The sequence below is a fragment of the Meriones unguiculatus genome, chromosome 19, assembly GCF_030254825.1.
Source record: "Meriones unguiculatus strain TT.TT164.6M chromosome 19, Bangor_MerUng_6.1, whole genome shotgun sequence".
In the NCBI taxonomy this organism is placed as follows: domain Eukaryota; kingdom Metazoa; phylum Chordata; class Mammalia; order Rodentia; family Muridae; genus Meriones; species Meriones unguiculatus.
In genome coordinates, this window is record NC_083366.1 from 48,972,520 (window position 1) to 48,985,178 (window position 12,659).

Below are 12,659 nucleotides of genomic sequence, written 5' to 3' on the forward strand. Positions count from 1 at the left end.
CTAGCTTTTGCATAGGTGTTGAGGTTGAACTCAGATGATTTCCATGAGCAGCAGGCACATTAGCAACAGAGCCATCTCTCTAGCTGTTAGGAGTTGTAATTCTTTCCAAGTTTCCAGGTGATGCTGCCCTATTGGGTACCATGCCTAGAGAACCCCTGTGCTGAAATAATGAGACAAATGATAAAAAAAGCTTCGTAATTATGATCAAGCTCTGTATTTATTCTTACACGAACACGGCAAAGTTAGGTTTAAATGAAAGTATACACTACATAGATCATCCTCCTGGGTTCTTTATAGTCCCCTAAAAGACCAGGCTCTGTGCATGCCGGTGAGGGATTACTGATATTAGATTAGTTGAAGTGGGAAGACCCATCTCAACGGTAGGGCTCCATTGTCTGCTTTAGGGTTGTAGACTGAAAAAGAGAAAGTGAGCTCAACCTGAACATTTGGTACCTTCACCTCCTGATTGTGCATTTGGTATCACCAGCCACATCAGGTTCCCACCGCCATGGCTTCCCACCATGATGAACTGTGCCATTAAACTGTGAGTGGAAAGAAACCCCCCTTCCTCCTGACTTGCTTTTGTCCGGGAGTTCTTGTCATGGTAACAGGAAAACTAGTGTAGTTCTTTACCATTTCTTTGAAGAACACCTGCTTGCTCATTTCCATGTTGGGCTTATTTAATCACGTTTTCCTGTGAAGGGGAAGATGGAGGCAAAATGTGCACCTGGAGTTTTAAATATGTTGTGCTAGCTCAGCCTTAAGCTACATGAAAAATAGCCACTGGGTTTTTGTTGTTGCTGTTTTGGTGTCTTTATGTCAGCATTATAGATTTTAATAGTTGCCAAAAAAAGAGATATTATAAATTTCAGTAACCCAATAAAACAAAACTTTAGGCATAGACATTTTAAACCAGGGTGTGTGTATACAATAGGAGCTGAGAAATGAGCCTGAGTCAGTAACCTTTCTACCACTATAATAAAAACTACTCAAGGCAGTTGACTCATGAAGTGGGAAGGTTTGTTTTGGCTCCTTCTCTGGGGCTCCCAGTCCATGGAGTTGCTCCCATGTTTGGGGCCTTTGTTGAGGCAGCACGTCATGGTAACAGTAGAGACAAACGAAAAGTCAGCCATTCCTAAACCAGGAAGGAGGAGGAGACCAGGAACTTGTAATTCCCCTCACAGGCATATTCCCAGTGACCTAAACTCCTGCCTTCAGGTCCTACATGGGGAGAGCCCACGGTTTCTTTTGCTGCATCCTATAAGGCTTGGTCCTCGAAACCGGAGTAGGGTGGCGAGGGAATGAAGAAAGGACAGGTACTGAAGAAAGGACAGACACATGCACAGAAAAGCTGGGATCCAATGAGCCGTACTCATTCTGATGGAGGACACCAACTGCAAAGGCAACTTGGAACCTCGGTGCACTTACCCCGCACATCTGAACGGAGGAGGCAGATTTATGGCGTACAGCTGGATAAAGGAGGCAGGGTTAGCTAATCTTAGGGGGCTCTCTATAGCGGATCAGTCTCTGGCTGCAGTCATCCCAGAGGAGGAAGTTGTGCTTGATGGTTTCTGCAAACACTGGCAGCATTTGTGCTTGGACCAGAGGAAAGCTTTGCTCTCCCTCTGAGCCTTTTCACCTCTCCCACGGGTCAGAGGCATTTGGGTCTTCGACACGGCTGTGCTCATGCAACAACACACATTCATTCCACTTCCTACATCCTCCTAATGGCACCACACTGGCAACCAAGCCTTTAATACCTGGATGCAAACTGGGGAGCACTTCCAGTATTTGAACCATAGCAGAGCTTGCATTGCACAGTCAATTAAAAATGCTAAATAATCATTATTTTGGTATTGATAAAAAGATGATTATGATCATAAATGGTTAAAATAAATTTCATTTTTCAAAACCAATGAAAGGGAAAGTTTCTATATAGTGGATTAAGTAAAGAGGTCTCAAGAGATCTGAAGAAGTGACTTGGCAATGATTTTTCTCGAAAGATGCCTAATTTTACCTTTGGTCTCAAAACTCATATCTGCAATCATATCTAATCTAAGACACCCTGGCTTTCTTGGCTAAATAAGTAAAATTTGTACTTTAGGAAGAAATTAGAATACTAACAAGTATAAACTGGGCAATAAACTTGAGCCCCAAACCAGTTTTTTATTGGACTAGTTAATGTAAAAGTATTTTAACTATTTTTAAAACATACTTAAAGAATAATAAGACTATTATACCTATAAGATGCTTGGGACATTCATTTAATTTTAACATATAAATAAATGTTTACGTACACAGAGATTCAAATTTGTTGAATTCATAACTGTTGTCACTATTTCCGGCATAGGGCCTTGGACATGGTGATTTCAGGGGCTGCTCTACCACTGAGCTCCCCTCCACTCCTTACAGAGTTGCATTTTAATGGTTATTTAATAATTTTCCTTTAACATTAACGTTTAGGAAATCTGTGCATGTATTCAGAGAAACTTATGTTCCTTGAAATTAATGGTCAGTAAAATGTAGAGACCGTGGTGGGGTATTTCCTCTGTGCACGTGATAATGACATGGAAGATTCAGTCTTGTACAGATGGAGCTTGGCTGATCTCTCCTACAGAGTCAAGGATAGTGTTTATTGAACATCAGATATATTTTCCTTGAAAGATTCCTGTTTTCCTTGATAGCTTTCTGCTTGTGTTATTTCCATGAAGGTTCTGCTGGCTCCCTGTAGCTCCTCACTGAAGCTGTAATTCTTGTTTGCTTCTAAAAAATAGACACGGTTACTTATTACCTGTAACCATTCTTCAGTTCCACAAGAGAACAAATGAACTGTGCACTCACTGCAGTCTTGTAAATGTATTTGGCCAAGAGGCGGCTTCCTGGCTGTGTGCCAGTAACTGGCTTTAGGGACCTTGTTTAGGTAATTTGCTCAATTTTGAAGAATTGGCTTGAGCTGGAGAGATGACTCAGGGTTAAGAGCACTTGCTGCTCTTGCAAGGGATGCTGGTTGGGTTCCCAGCACTTATATAGGGCGGCTCCAGTTACAGGGTCTGACTCCCCTCTTCTGGTCCCTACAGGCACCAGGCAGCACATACAGACATACAAGTACACATACACATAAAACAAAAATATTTTTTTATTGGCACAACTGTAGTCCCAGGATGAAGTTTATGAAAAGCAATGTCCATCTCAAGGAAAAACCAGGATCCCCGAGAGGCTGTGGTGTGAATAATGAAGGAAAAAGACCTGTGCGTTTACTAATCTGATCAACTGTATCAAGCCACTGAACTGACAGCCATCTTGGGAAGCTTCTTGGCAGGCAAACCTGGAAGCTGCTGGTTCCGAAATCTAGCAGGTAGATGGAGATTCTAGCGCCTGGTTTATTTTCTCCCTTTTCTTCTCCTTCCTTTTCTCCCCTCTCTTGCCCACTTTCATTTTTGGCTATTGAAGATTTATGCCCCTCAGCACTCACAGAGGATGTTTTCATAGGCTCTAATGAGGTCCCAGCAGTTTTTAACAATAACAGGACATTACTGTTCCTAAGATATATTATGTGTTTTTCCTCATCTTTCTCCCTTGAATGAAATGCAGAGAAGTATGCTAACTCCCAATTCCCATTCCTTTACTATGACAAATGGTTCAGTTACTTAATGGGGCTAACTACTTTGCTGTGATTTTTATACAGTCATTTAAATAAAATCTCAAGAAGAGCTTACTTTCCACGTATTTTCTGTTAGATTACCTGAGTTCACAGGAACAGCTGTTTATTAGTAGATGTGGGAGTCCTCCCCGACGCTGTCCTTGCTACTTTTGCATCCTGAGGATGTCTTATGCAGAATTTGCTGGCTCTTTTGAGAGCTCCCCCTGAGAATGTTCCATGTCTCAGTCTGTTTTATTTTGCTACAAAACACCTGAGACTGGGCAGTTAAAGAAGGAAAGAGGTCATACTGACTCGATGTTCTGGGAAGTCTAAAGGCGTGAGGTGAGGGTGCCCTGAATGGGCTGCGACACGCAGGCTAAGCAGGTGCACGCAGAAGACACAGGCGTGTGAGAAAACAAGAGATTCAAGACAGCAGAGCCTGACTTTTGCCAATCCATGCTAATGAAATAATCCAGTCCCATGAGACTTAACACATTCCCTCCAAAGCTTTGATCCCTTCCCAAGGTGGCTTCCCACCAGGAAGCCACCTTCAGAACCCCTCAAAAGCAGCACCACAGGGGAGTCCAGTCTTCTAGCACATCAGCTCCTGGAGAACAAAATCCAACACAACCACACTGCCAACGTCCTTCCGCTTGATGGGTTTGGAGGGTGGTTAACAGGATCACCCACGGCTTCGATTCCTTGGGACAATGTGCACTTGCACCAGGGACTCACTGCCTTCTCTGAACGGTATGGGAAAACCAGCCTCCTCTAATCACCGTGATGCAAGCCATGGCTTTAGAGGGGTTTTGAAGGGAAAAACAATTTCAACGAGAGAGTGCCTCAGCCTTGTGTGACTTAACTTGGGCACTCTGGGCATTTGTTCTTCTGTGGTGACTGCTTTTGAAGCCAAGTCCAGAGGTCTTCTTCTTCCTCTTCCTCTTCCTCTTCCTCTTCCTCTTCCTCTTCCTCTTCCTCTTCTTCTTCTTCTTCTTCTTCTTCTTCTTCTTCGTCAGACAGATTAAGCATAAGCAAAAAAAGAGAAGGGAACCAAGATGTGGTCCTCAGTGTAACACAGGGAGATTCCAAAGAAATCAGGCATTTTTCTCTAAGGAGTACAAACTGCAGGAAGGGTTCCATTGCCTTTATAGCAGAGGGTGGGGGCCGGGGGGTTAAGGGGGTTAAGCAAGAAAGCTCACAGCCTGTATTAGTGTGTTCTATTTTGGGTCTGGGCTAGCTTTGGAGCTTCGGATCCGTGGCTTTCTCTCTGCCCTGAAATTAACATGTTATAAATGGATGGCTTGCATCTCCCATGCAACAAAGGAGCAAGCTTGAAAAAAATCATCCTGGGAAATGCGCTGAATCACTTGTTCCAGGCACAAGAAGTCACCGCGCCCTGAGAAATGGACCGTCGGAAAAGTCTCCGAGACAAACACCCCCATTCCACGGTTTTCACTTCACTGCTCATGTTATTTGGGTTTGGTTTCTACTAATAAAGTGTCTTGGGAGACTATCTGGAGGCAGATTTTTAAAAACCTTCCCTTTCTGGATTCCTCTGGGACAGAAACCGTAGAGCTATTTGATCTGCCTGTGATAACTCTGTTCTCTACTCCATTTTTTGGGCAACTGCTTTTACTCTTTGCACATATGTATACACACACACACACACACACACACACACACACACACTAATGGATGCCGATGAGCTCCAGGACGGAGCTGATATTACGTACTGCGTGCTGTGTGTTCTGTGCTCGTCTGATCTCATTCTGGGAACTGACTACAACACTCTGTGCTGCCTCACCGTCTGGTGTCTGGTTCTGGAGTCCCATTCTAGAACTGGCCCATTCTACCCTCGGCAGCATGGCAGCGTTGACGAGGATCTGGACAGCTGCAGGTCCCCGCTGCTCTAGTTCATTCAGCTGTCCTTTCACTTTTTCCAAATGAACGGTCTGTCCAAAAAAAAAGGGATCAAATGGAAAACTTTATAAAAACTCTAAATGATGGAAACAGGAAGTGGAATAAAAATGATGTAGCTATTCACAGAAAGCATACTGTCATTTTGTTTTTCCCCTGTAAGCATATACTATTCATTCCAGAAAGGGCTGGGCCTAAAAAGGGAAAGACATACTCTGACTGAGTGCTCAGGAAAGTTGCTCTGGGTGAGTAGAACTCCTCAGGGAGGGTACTTGGGACATGACCGCAGGGCCAGGGAAACTTCTGAGGAAAAATAATATGGTTTACACGTCAGAGCTACAAAGTGATGCCTTGTGGAGCCCTCGAGTCCATTCTCTGGGGATACACAAGATGCTCTAGACCAGTTCTCGATAAAGGAAGATGTAGGTCATGGTTCTGTAGATGGTGAAGCCCAGGACTGGGTGGCCACATCTGGTGAGCACGTCCAGCTGTGGTCATTCACACACGCAAGGGAAGCACGGAAACTCTATATCAGAGCGACCAGCTCACACCCTCCAACCTCTCAGACCTGAGTGTCTCTTAAGGGCCCACCTCTCAATCCTGTCCCAGGGGCCACCAACCTTGAACAAGGATTTCCAAGACAGGCCATTTTCAGATCACAGCAGCTACCAGGTCCCCGGGATCTCGTGCTCTACTGAACATCTCAAGGGCTTAATCCCCATCAACTCTTGTCTGTTTGATCACTTAATTAAAACTGAGTTTGCACCAGGAATCAAGATGCTGAAAAGGGAAATGAACACAGTAGTCTAAACTGGCAGTTCTCAAACTTCTTGATTCCAGTGCACGCTTCCTCTCCAAGACTTGACTGATGATCTCCGCAAAACCCATTTTTATGTGTGCTGCTCTTATGAATATTCACCACACAATGAACCCAAACCATGCAAGTTTTAAAACTATTTTATTCGTGTGAAAATAACAGTTATCAGTTCGTATAAACTGAGCCCATTTCAGGTTGACATGCTCTACATTCTAAAACAAGCCTTCCAAGTTGACTGGCAATGTTAACCCCCTCCTCCCCACCCCAAATCTCTACAATTTCTGGTTTCAGAGAAGATAGTTGGATTCTTATATTACTTGGTATTTAGTCTGTTGTAAAATGTTCTGTTTGATGTATACATGAGGAAAAATTGGCCCTACACAGATACATAGTTGCAAAGAGAGGTATCTAAAGTCTTTTGTGTGATCATTATTGGGTCTTTGACCCAACATAATTTTAGAAAAACTTTGAACAGAAATACGATAGACATGCAGATATGGTATTGCAATGGTAGACATTGCAGATTCCAGAAGCCATGCGTTGTTAAAAGAAAACCCAAGCTTCAAGGGTGGGATGCTTCCCTAGGAATTTTTCTACAGGAAGACCCCAGAGGCCTTCTCACACCATACAGATTCTGAGCATCGTCCTTGATCGCTCATCAGAACGATCGCTCATCAGATCCTATTGGTGAAGACACTATACACTTTAGTTGCAGAATAGCAAGAAACCTTGCTGGAACTAAACTGGAAACTTCCTCTGTGCTGGCTACCATTCACGGGGCCAGAAGTTGCTCTGCAGGCAGCAGGGAGAGAAATGTCAGCAACTGTCTTTCCCAGCCGGAGACCTTGCATGCAACAATACCAAACTGCCAGGCAAATGTGCCTTACTGCTGTAATAATGGTACAACTATTATGGGAGGGTAATCAGCTGATCTAATAGGAGGGGTTCATACCGGGTACTGTGAACTTCATCAAAGGAGATCATGGTTAGTAGGGTTGAACCTAATACTCTTGTTCTGCTAAATTATAAACATAAATGAAACTGTCAAACAATAAATTAAAAAATACTTTCTGTTTGTTTTGACACAAGATATTACTATATTTATTCTTAGGCCAGCCTCAAACTCACAGCAATCCTTCTGCCTCTGTCTCTCAAATGCTAAGCTTACCGGCATGTGCCGCCATGCCTAACACAAATGATAATTTTTAAAGGTTACATGCAAAGCTGAAATCTGACACAGCATTTGGTATTTTGCCATATTGCTTTGGCCTGCATGTCTGTCGGTGCTGGCCATGCAGGATTCAGTAACGTCACGTACTGATCACTCTGAAAATGTTTCACGGTGGCTTTCACACTTCCAAAATGCTGAATGTTCGTTCCACTTACAAAACTAAAAATGTCACATTCCTCAGTATCACCAAACTCCTGATATATATATAAAAAAAAAAGTCTCAGATTTCAGTCGGCTGTGGTGGCTCCTCTCTGTAGATCTCAGTGCTCAGGATGCTGAGACTGAAGGACTGTCGAGAGTGTGAAGCCAGCTGAGCTATATGGTGAATTCCAGGCTATTTTGGGCTAAACATGAGGTACAATCTCAAAAAATAAATAAATAAATAAATAAAATAAAAAAATAAAAGAAAGAAAGAAAGAAAGAAAGAAAGAAAGAAAGAAAGAAAGAAAGAAAGAAATTAAAATGAAAAAAAAATCCGAAAGCAAAAGAACCATTAAGCTGTCAGGCCTCTTGGGCTTAGAGTAGTGGATAAAAGCGTTCTTTAAAATTCTCCGTTTTGCTCCCAAGGACCCAGCACCATCACAAAATCGATGGCTTTCTCTTTCCCCTGAAGTGGCAGGACCCGTACACTCCTTTCAGGGTAACTCCGGCCACGTACACCAGTCTCGCCACCACTAGACACTGGGAACAATCAACCGTTTCTCCGCTTTGAAACTGGTTTGTTGTTTTTTACAGGGTTCTCTTACTCTCCTGGTTCCCCCTCCCCCCATACCGACCACAGTTTTTAACCTTTGTTGGCTGCTTATACACCTGTGGTGCGGCACACTCGGGTTGTAACCCTGGGTCCTCCCTGTCTCCGATTTGCAGTTGACTTAGGGGCTTGCATCCGACTCTGTGGTTGCGACCTGTGGCCCAATCTTTCTTTCCCAGTCTCTCCCTTTCCCTCAGATCTGTCTCCACTCAGCTAACAAGCTCTAACACTGTGACGAACAGCTCCACTTGGAAATCATATGGTTATTCTCTTTCTTTCTTTTCTTTTCTTTTTTTTTTTTTAAATAAAACAAATTATATTTACTTAGAAGCATTCAGAATGTCAACAAAACAGCCACAAGTTGTTGTTTTGGTTTGTTTTTGCAATTTCAGAGTGGTATTTGGTTAACAGAACAATTATCTTCCTATAAGCTTCATCACAGACAACTGAGGATGAAAAAAAGAAAAAAGAAAAAACCTACCAGCCCCATATATAACTAATTTGTGCTGTGCACCAACCCGCTTCAAATTTCCATGCTACACCCCTAGACTGTACCAGGGAATGTTAGTGGCCATTGAAAATACTAACAGGACAGGGCTATCTAAAGACATTCGGTAGTGTGGTAACTATACCAAAAAAAGACACTGTACAAGTTTAAAAACAAAATTTACACAACCTTACATTTCAGTTTTTTCTTTAAAAGGAATGAGTTGTATAAAGGGGGGTTAAATGCTTTAGACAAGAAAAAAACTTCACTAGAACCAACTTATTCATCATCCTCTTCTTTTCCTTATCGTCTTCATCCTCCTGGTCACCTTCCTCTTCCTTCTTTTTCTTGCTCTTTTTGGCCTTGACCACTCTGTTTTCCTGGCATCAGGTTTTCCTCTAGCTTTGTGGGCAGCACAATCCTTTTCGTATTTCTTCTTTAGCTTGGCGGCCTTCTTTTCGGTAGGGCTGCTCGTCTTCTGCAGCAGTCTCGTTCCACAGCTCTCCTCGTTTCTTTGCAACATCACCAGTGGTGCTCTGTGATTTGCGGGTGGTACTCAGAACAGAACCAGAAGAAGGCTGAAGGAGGCCTCTTGGTTGCACTGCGGTCCTTGAACTCCCTTTGTGGGGGATGTAGGTCTTTCATTTCTCTCTCATCACGAGCCTTGTCAGCCTTCGCTGTGTCTTCAATTTTTCCCTTCAGCAGACACAGTCTTCCACTTTTCTGAGTGCTTCCTGGAGAAGTCTGAGAAGTGGACAAACGCATCCTGGTGCTTCTGCTTGTGATCCTCACCGCAAGTTTGCACAATGAATGCAAATGAAGACGTTTTGCCTCTAGGCTTCTTTTTCCATGTTTAGTTGATTTTGGTCCACGAGGCACAGAGTCGCCCAGTGCCAATCCAGCTTGCGCTGGCCCCGGCGCCAGTCTTTATGGAGCTCAATGTACTGCAATGGCTGTGAGAGCTAGAGCCAAACCCGTACAGTTCACATAGCTGCTTTCAATCAGAGGGGACCACAGCAGAATTCTGATGACATTTTTTCCTATCACTGCCTCCCTAGTGTCAATAAATGACAAAAACACCGAAGTTCAGTGTTTAAAGTATTGTCATGTGTGTGTTTGTTTGTGTGGTACATCCATGTGAGTGGGTGTATGTGAGACCATGTGCACAAAGGTGGAGACCAGAGTTTGACATCATACATCTTCCTTTATCAGTTTTGTCCCTATTGCCTTGAGCTAGGATTTTTATTTAACACGAAGCTAAACTGTCTGACCAGAGAGCCCTTGGGCTCTGTATCTCTCTGTCTATCCTTGCTACAACAGAGAAACATACTGTGGCTGAATGCATGGAAAAGCGTGAGCTTTGCTGAGAGGACCAGGGCATCACAACGACATGGACAAGACTGCAGCCATAACTCAGCAATCATTGGGTCTGGGAGCCAAAGGCTTCCTCCTTCTAGGCCAACTTTCCCTTTCCCCAGCCCATGTGGTTCCCTGCCAAAGGTTATATCAGGTTAAACCAGAACACCGCCCTCCCCCTTGTTTTATTAGCATTCTTTCCATTTTATAAGTTCACATTTACAACACTTATTAAAACAATATTGAGAGCCACTTGATGTTTTGATGACACATATCAGAAATCCAAGTCTGGATAGGCAGTTACATAAGCATCCACTTCAGACTATAAATTTGCCCTTTGATTTGATTGTACAGAATTAATAGGATTCTCATTTGCTATTGAGAATGTTTACTCTCTTGGCCCTTGCTTATGCTCTTAGTCATCAATTTAAAAATAGTATGTATACACCTGAAAGAGAGAGAGTGAGCTTCATGGGTGGAGAAAGATAGGGGAACTGGCCAGATATGGTTATTGTGTGGGTCCAATTTCCCATAAAGACTACAATCCAAGAGTCTGTAACAGCCACGGGTATCATTTACCTTAGTAATGTTCAGCAGACTGTGGCTATGTAATAAAGGAAGAGACAAACAGAGTGATCAGGACTGGGGTTAGCACAGAGCAGGACAGCAAGAACCATATGGCAGGAGGTTGTTGACAATAGGCCAGAATGCTCAGAACATGGGAGGGGTTGCTGGGGCTGGGTAGGAGTGAGAGTAGGAGAGGAGAAAGTTGTTTATGCATGGGAAGTTTGCATTTTGCTAACTTCAAGGGGAAGGTTTCTTTAACGTCAGACAGCAGAATCTCATTTAACAAGGATACAATCAGTTAGGAAGCTGTAATGCCAAATAAAGTTTCTTAAAGGTAGCGGGTCTGGAGCTGCCTTGGGGAGGCCAGCCCTGTCCCTCTAGAGGCCACACAGGAGCCCGGGTTTAAAAAAGTAATCCTTCTGGTCTGCCCCCCACCCCACCTTTTACAAATCAGTTTGTATTTATCTGTTAGGAACTGAAGACAGGGTTCTGGATAAAAAAACAAACAACAACAACAAAAAACAAATCTGGGGACTAAAGCCCCGAAGTCTAAGTCCAGCCGTGCTCCAGGAGATGCATTAGCTGAAGGGCTTGTTCAAAGTGTGGCCTTCTGTTCTCACCCTCAGGGTCCCATTCCTTAACTGGGACAAGCACCCAAAAGAAAAGCGGAAGGAGAAATAGACCAAGGCCATGAGTGATAGACTTATGACTTGGGCAGGCAGAGCCAACAGACTGTCCTGTTGGATAGGATGCAATAAATAAGAGAAAGAAGCATGCACATCTCTAAAGATGGACACCATGAACTGAGGCAGGAGATGGAAGCCCATGTGTCTGGTTTAGACACAGGGGAGTTGAGGTGCTCATTACACATCTATGGGGTCTGTGAGACAGTTGGCTGAGGGGCAGTTTACAGATCTGGGGCACACATAGAGATCTGAGGATTAGGAATGGAGAGATGTGGCCTTGGGGAGCTCCATATGAGGTAAGAGAGTAGAGGAGAGCAAACAGAGGAGACTGGAATGAGAGGGAGGGAAGGGAGGGGACCCAGGACAGAGAGGGTGTGTAGCATCTTGAAATGCAAGGGAAGAAAGTGAAGCAAGGATAAAAGAGTGGTGGGTGATGGATGAAGCTGCTAACAGTGATGGAAGAGGACTGAAAATTGACCACTAAAATTTAGCCACTTGAAGGGCAACAGTGACTTTGAGTAGATCAGTTTCAGCAGAATGCTGTGGACAAAGAGAACCAGGGTTGGGAGGGAGCAATAAAGGAAAAGTGATAGTCAGAAGTATGTGTTCAAGTGTCACTAGAATAAGGTTAATTCTGCAGAAAGTAGACCTTGGTCATAGGACTGAGGGCCGTAATAGCTTCAAGTACAAAATTATTTACGCATCGTCTACCCGTTAGCAGACTGTGTGCTTGCCTCGGGGGGAATGTTGATTTACTTGGACCTGCACCTTCTATTTCTGGCCAAGCGGTGAACAGCGGTCTATGGACTGTCTGGAATTCCAGGTGCATAGAGAAGGAGGATGGTTCTGGCAGCAGAGACGTGTGGCCGGGGTGTATTCGGTGGGTAAACATTCCTTAGGCTTCCAGGCCCTCTCTTTGCAAGGCCCTCTATTTCATTGTGCATGTATATTCAAAGCTTCGAGGCACGGGCGCTGTGACTCTGACACATTTGAATAAATTTACCAAGGCAACAAAATAAGGAACTGAAAAATCTACCAGTGTCCAGTAAGAAAACGCAGCCACCCTGATAACATGCAGTTCCATCTGGTCCCCAGGAGAACCCAGCGTAAACGATGTCCCTGCAGTTGCGAACAGTATCTCTGAGCCCTCATGTAGTTTCTGCGAGAGAGGATATCTTTAGAAAGCTGGTCCCCAACACCAGATAGC

At 43.9% G+C, this 12,659-nt stretch overlaps 1 pseudogene; it reads right to left on the reverse strand.

The window, feature by feature from the left end:
* Positions 1–4,498: 4,498 nt before the first annotated feature.
* Positions 4,499–12,659, reverse strand: part of LOC110558633 (high mobility group protein B1-like) — a 38,296-nt pseudogene continuing 30,135 nt past the window's right edge.